We start from the raw sequence: 6894 nt of genomic DNA on the forward strand, positions 1-6894 counted from the left end.
ACATGAAGAAGACATGGGCTGAACAAAAAGAAGAAATAGAAAATCTGAAAAAACAAATCACAGAACTTATGGGAGTGAAGGACAAAGAAGAAAAAATGGAAAAACAATGGATACCTACAATGGTAGATCTAAAGAGACAGAAGCTACAATTAGTGAACTGGAGGATGGAACATCTGAATTCCAAAAAGAAACAGAAACTATAAGGAAAAGAATGGAAAAACTTGAGCAGGGGATCAGAGAACTGAATGACAATATGAAGCGCACAAATATACGTGTTGAGGGTGTCCCAGAAGGAGAAGAGAAGGGAAAAGGAGGAGAAAAACTAATGGAAGAAAGTATCACTGAAAATTTCCCAACTCTTATGAAAGACCTAAATTTACAGATCCAAGAAGTGCAGTGCACCCCAAAGAGAATAGACCCAAATAGGCGTTCTCCAAGACACTTACTAGTTAGAATGTCAGAGGTCAAAGAGAAAGAGAGGATCTTGAAAGCAGCAAGAGAAAAACAATCTGTCACATACAAGGGAAACCCAATAAGACTATGTGTAGATTTCTCAGCAGAAACCATGGAAGCTAGAAGACAGTGGGATGATATATTTAAATTACTAAAAGAGAAAAACTGCCAACCAAGACTTCTATATCCAGCAAAATTGTCCTTCAAAAATGAAGGAGAAATTAAAACATTCTCAGACAAAAAGTCACTGAGAGAATTTGTGACCAAGAGACCAGCTTTGCAAGAAATACTAAAGGGAGCACTAGAGTCAGATACAAAAAGACAGAAGAGAGAGGTATGGAGTAAAGTGTAGAAAGAAGGAAAATCAGATAGGATATATATAATACAAAAGCCAAAATGGTAGAGGAAAATATTATCCAAACAGTAATAACACTAAAAGTTAATGGACTGAATTTCCCAATCAAAAGACATAGGCTGGCAGAATGGATTACGACCCAGCAATACCACTGATAGGTATCTACTCAAAGGACTTAAGGGCAAAGACACAGATGGACATTTGCACACCAGTGTTTATAGCAGCATTATCTACAATTGCAAAGAGATGGAAACAGCCAAAATGTCCATCAACAGACGAGTGGCTAAACAAACTGTGGCATATACCTACGATGGAATATTATGCAGCTTTAAGACAGACTAAACTTATGAAGCATGTAATAACATGGATGGACCTAGAGAACATTATGCTGAGTGAGTCTAACCAAAAACTAAAGGACAAATACTGTATGGTGCCACTGATGTGAACTGACATTCGAGAATCAGCTTGGAATATATCATTGGTAACAGAGACCATCAGGAGTTAGAAACAGGGTAAGATAATGGGTAATTGGAGCTGAAGGGATACAGACTGTGCAACAGGACTAGATACAAAAACTCAAAAATGGACAGCACAATAATACTTAAGTGTAATGTAACTATGTTGGAACACTGAATGAAGCTGCACCTGAAATATAGTTTTTGTTTGTTTGTTTGTTTGTATCTTTTGTTTTTATTTTTTTTCTTTTTCCTTTTTTTATATATATATATTTTTTTATTAGTATTATTATTTAAATTCTCTTCTCTATATTAACATTCTATATCTTTTTCTGCTGTTTTGCTAGTTCTTTTCCTAAATCGATGCAAATGTACTAAGAAATGATGATCATACATCTATGTGATGATACTAAGAATTACTGAGTGCATGTGTAGAATGGAATGATTTCTAAATGTTGTGTTAATTTCTTTTCTTTTTTTGATTAATAAAAAAAATTAAAAAAAAAAAGAACTCACAACTTTTCCTCAGTAAAACTAATTTTGCCATCCTCAATTTAATCTCAAATCTCTGTCTTTAGCAAGAATTTCATTCAGTGTAATCTGCTTTGTGAGGCTCCTGGATATATTCTTTATAAGAATGGACGGCCATTTCAAAGAAAAAAATAGCGAATAAATCATTTTGATAGTGTGATAATTTGATAAAACATCTGCTTGCTTTAATGATCCATATTTGTTCATTAAATTAGTGTCAATAATGCATAGACCATGAAACATCAGGATAGAAACTTGGAAGACATAGCAGAAGCTGCTACTCAGTAACTAGCTCCACTAGGTTGCAAAACACACTGGAGAAGAATGCTGGTTTCAGGTATTACAATTAGGCATAGGATATAGAGTCTGTTGACAGTCCGTCCAAACAAGAGTTTCATTTCGTCCAGTCCTCAGCTATGAGAAGTGGAGACCCAGTTAGGAAGTGAGACTAGGCAGCCAAGATCAAGAGTACTTAATAGTAGATACTAGGGATCCAACCAGGAACTGGAATCCTGGGGTAGTATTGCAGGCTATGGGTGGAGAGAGCAGGTAAAAATTTAAGAAGAAAGGAAGGCCCTGAGCTCAAAACTCTTGTGTGGGTTTGGGCATTTTTGTCCTGATTCCTTTCCAGTTCCTGAGCTGAGGAGGCGGAGGTGCGCGGTAAACCGAATGTCGCAAGGTAATGGCTCCACGGTGGAGGCAGAGGAGCAAGTGGAGGAGGACTGTCCTGGATTGGTCCCTGTGCAGGATTGAAAGGATGTGTGTCCCCTAGAAAAGGCGTATTTTAATCCCAATCCCATTTTGTAAAGGCAGCCGTTTCTTCTAATCCCTATTCAGCGTTGTATGTCTGAAACTGTAATTAGCTCATCTCCCTGGAGATGTGATATAATCGAGAGTGGTTGTTAAACTGGATTAGGTGACGACAAGTCTCCACTCATTTGGGTGGGTCTTGATTAGTTTCTGAAGTCCTATAAAAGAGGAAACATTTTGGAGACAGGAGATTCAGAGAGAGCAGAGGATGCTGCAGCACCACAAAGCAGAGTCCACCAGCCAGCGACCTTTGGAGATGAAGAAGGGAAATGCCTCCCAGGGAGCTTCATGAAACAGGAAGCCAGGAGAGAAAGCTAGTAGATGACACTGTGTTCACCACATTCCCTTCCAGCTGAGAGAGAAACCCTGACCGTATTCGCCATGTGCCTTCTCACATGGGAGAGAAACCCTGAACTTCATCAGCCTTCATGAACCAAGGTATCTTTTCCTGGATGCCTATGATTGGACATTTCTATAGATGTCTTTAATTGGGACATTTTCTCAGCCTTAGAACTGTAAACTAGCAACTTAGTAAATTCCCCCTTTAAAAAGCCATTCTGTTTCTGGTATATTGCATTCCAGCAGCTAGCAAACTAGAACAGATTTTGATACTGGAGAGTGGGGTGATGCTGCTGTGGTTTATGGTTAATGCCAAACATGTTGGAATGGCTGCCTTTACAAAATGGGATTAAGATTAAAGCATAGCTTTTCTAGGAGACACACATCCTTTCAATCCAGCACATTCCACCCTCTGGACCCTAAAAAAGACGTGTTTTCCCCATATACAAAATACATTAATTTCATAACAATATCAGAGAATCTTAAACCATTTTAGTAACATTTCAAATACAAGATTCAAACAAGATTAAAATCAGTACAAAGTCTCATTAAAGTTAGTTTAAAGGCATGGGCAGTCCTAAGGCAAAATTTTCTCCATTTGCTCTGGACCTTTGAAAACTCATAACAAGTTATTTTCTGTCAACATACAAAGGAGGAACATTTAAGGGATCCATATACACATTTCCGTAAGGAGGAAGGAACTCAGGGGTCACCAGACCCAAGCAGTTTTGAAAACCTTCAGGGCAAAGTCCATTAGATTTTCAAAGTCTGAGAGTCATTTATCCTTGGGGCTTCTAAAAGCAGCCGTCCCACCTTATCCAAGGGCCTAGGCAGAGGCTGCAAGGCAGGCTGTGAAGCCAACGATATTGATGGAGGGTCTGGATGAACTCCACAGGAGAGGCTCACCAGCCAAAGCAGGAAGAGAGCCTGTCTCTTCTGAATCTTTTTTAAAAGGCTTCCAGGGATTAGATTGAGCATCACTCACTGCAGAAGACACTCCCCTTGGCTGATTACAAATGGAATCAGCTGTGGGTGCAGCTGACATGCTCATGATCTAATTCTATGAAATGTCCTCATTTCAGCAGACAGGCCAGCACTTGCTCAACCAGACAAACAGGTACCACCGCTTGGCCAGATTGACACATGAAGCTGACCATGACAATCCCCACTGAAATGAAGAATAATGAGGGAGAAGAAAAGTCTGTCCCTGGTGCCGAGATCCCAGTTGCAATTATCACTGGGTATTTAGGTGCTGGAAAGACAACACTTCTGAACTATGTTTTGACAGCACTACATAGTAAAAGAGTAGCCTTTATGTCGAATGAATTTGGGGAAGGAAGTGCAGTGAAGAAATCCTTAGCGGTCAGCTAGGATGGAGAACTGTGTGAAGACTAGCTAGAACTTAGAAATGGTTGCCTCCGCTGTTCAGTAAAGGACAATGGCCTTATAGCTATTGAGAATTTGATGCAGAAGAAGGGGAAATTTGATTACATACTATTAGAAACCACTGGATTAGCAGATCCTGGTCTTTGGCTTCTATGTTTTGGGTTGATGCTGAATTAGGGATGATATTTATCTTGATGGTATCATAACTGTTGTGGGCTCAAAATATGGATTAAAACATTTATCAGAAGAAAAAGCTGAAGGCTTTATCAGTGAAGCTACTGGGTAGGTTGCTTTGATGGATATCATCATAATCAATAAAACAGACTTGGTTCCAGAAGAGGATTTAAGCAAATGAAGGACAACCATTATCTCAATTAATGGATTAGGAAAAATTTTGGAAACACAAAGGTCAATAGTAGTTCTCTCTAATGCATTGGATATTCATGCTTTTGACAATCTCTCTGGAATAAGAGATAGTTACATCCTAATCCGGGGACCAGTGTACAAAGTTGTAATATCTCCTTTGGCACCTCTCCCTGATGTCAGCTTCAGGTACCCAGTATCACTTACACTTGATGATGACTGATGATGCAGTAGTAAAATCATCAAAATTACACCAAATGGACAAGACCACAGGCCAAAGACAAGATAGGCAGGTTGCCCCGCAGGATCATCAAGGAAACCCAGCATTTGCTTGCAGAACCAGTTCCCAGTATTAGAGCAGAACCAGGTGAGAGCAATGCCTGTTATTTTCGTGTGGTCATTGCTTACCCCCAGGATTCCCCTTTTGAAGTAGGGACTTTTAAACTTGAACCATTCCTTCCAAAAGAATACCCAGTGGCAGCCCCTAAATTACATTTCATGATCAAAATTTATCACCCTAATGTAGACAAGTTGGGAAGAATACATTTAGATATTTTGAAAAATAAGTGGTCCCCAGTACTGCGGATTCACACAGTTCTATCGATCCAGGCTTTGTTAAGTGCTTCCAATTTAGATGATTCATTAGCAAATGATGTCGCAGAGCAGTGGAAGACCAGCGAGCCCAAGCCACAGAAACAGCTAGAGAATGGACTGGGCTATATGCCATGAATAATATTTAAATCGATCTGATCATCAAGTGTGCATCACTTCTCCTGTTCTGCCAAAACTTCTTCCTTTTTTGTTTGCATTTAATGCATACAGTGTTAAAAACATTGCAAAATAAAAGCCCAGATATCTACAGTCCTTTGGTGATTAAATGTGCTTTAACAAATCTACGTCTTGTCCTGATTCACAGCTGTTAAAGTATGAGCAGAGGCTGGAAGTATCATCTGATTTATTGTGAAATGTTTAAAAGCAGTGGCTCCTCTCTTGCTTTTGTTTCCCCCATCGTGGTTTAAGTGTAAAGCACTGTGAATGAAGATAGTTGTCAGGGTTAGCTACAGGAATGTGGGTGTTTTTTCTTTATTTTATTTTTGAAGAGGGAGTTAGTTCTATTTTTATTTTATTTTATAAGTTCCTCACCACTCGCCTGCCTTTTTAATGATGACCTCATTAAATGCACTGGTTGAAAGTGGCTAACCAGTTGTTCTTTAGAACATACCCTCTAGCCAAATCTGAGTGTATTTAGATGCTGTAGATGGACAAGCTTGACTGTTTGAACAAAAAGAACATTAAACAAACATCACAGCCCTCACTAATAACATTGCGACTTTGCTGTCAAATGTAGAATCTTCCCTTCAAAAAAAATGCTTGTCACCATTTTAGTACGGCTTGTCTGGAAACTTCTGAAAATCTTATGTTTTAGTAAAATATTTTTTGTTATTCTAAAAAAATGACACCAAGTGTTTTCATCAAAAAAACTTTTGATTTCTAATTTTGAAATAAAGGGATTCTCCCATCACTGCCCATTAAACAAATATGGCCCTAAAACATAAACTTGTTTTAGTCCTTTTAACAGTAGTCTTTCTCCCTTCTTAGTTCTGGCTTTACTAGGCTGAAGCTTTTACCTAATTCTAGGACCTGCTAGTAGTCTGAGGGCCGCCGCTCATGTTACCCATTTCTGGTAAAAAGATGGGCTGAAAATTCAGACCATCTTTATCTTTATCGTGCTGTTCATTTTTTTCTTTTTACTCTAAAACTCCAATCCATTTTATAAGTGTATTTTTTCTTTTTTTTCAGCAGTTAGCTTGGTTTCTTTTCTCTCACTTTCCAAAACTGGCTTAATACTCAAGATTTTACTTGAGCCTATAGGCAATGTTGATGGCTAAGATCCTGTGACAGATTTAAATGTAGTTATAGGGGAAAAATTAAGCATGACTGCCAGAAATTTACGTTTCTTAAGCTAATATATCTTTGTTGGGTTTAACTAAGAGCTTGCAAAGTTCGTGGCTAAGTAATATGTAGACCACTAAAATCCTCTTTTGGCTTCATTATATTTGCATACTTTTACTATAATAAAATGAGAATCGTGAGTATAGTTATTTCAGTGAGTTGTTGTAGCAAATTATTGGATCTAAGGTACTAATGGGAACCCCAGATTTGGAGCCAGTTGGTCCAAAGTGAGAATGGCCTGAACCCCAA

At 38.5% G+C, this 6894-nt stretch overlaps 1 pseudogene; it reads left to right on the forward strand.

The window, feature by feature from the left end:
* The first annotated feature begins 4098 nt into the window (after positions 1-4098).
* On the forward strand, positions 4099-5432 carry LOC143681611 (zinc-regulated GTPase metalloprotein activator 1A-like; annotated as a pseudogene).
* The last annotated feature ends 1462 nt before the right edge of the window (positions 5433-6894 follow it).

This window comes from Tamandua tetradactyla, chromosome 1 (genome assembly GCF_023851605.1).
Source record: "Tamandua tetradactyla isolate mTamTet1 chromosome 1, mTamTet1.pri, whole genome shotgun sequence".
Taxonomy (NCBI): Eukaryota; Metazoa; Chordata; class Mammalia; order Pilosa; family Myrmecophagidae; genus Tamandua; species Tamandua tetradactyla.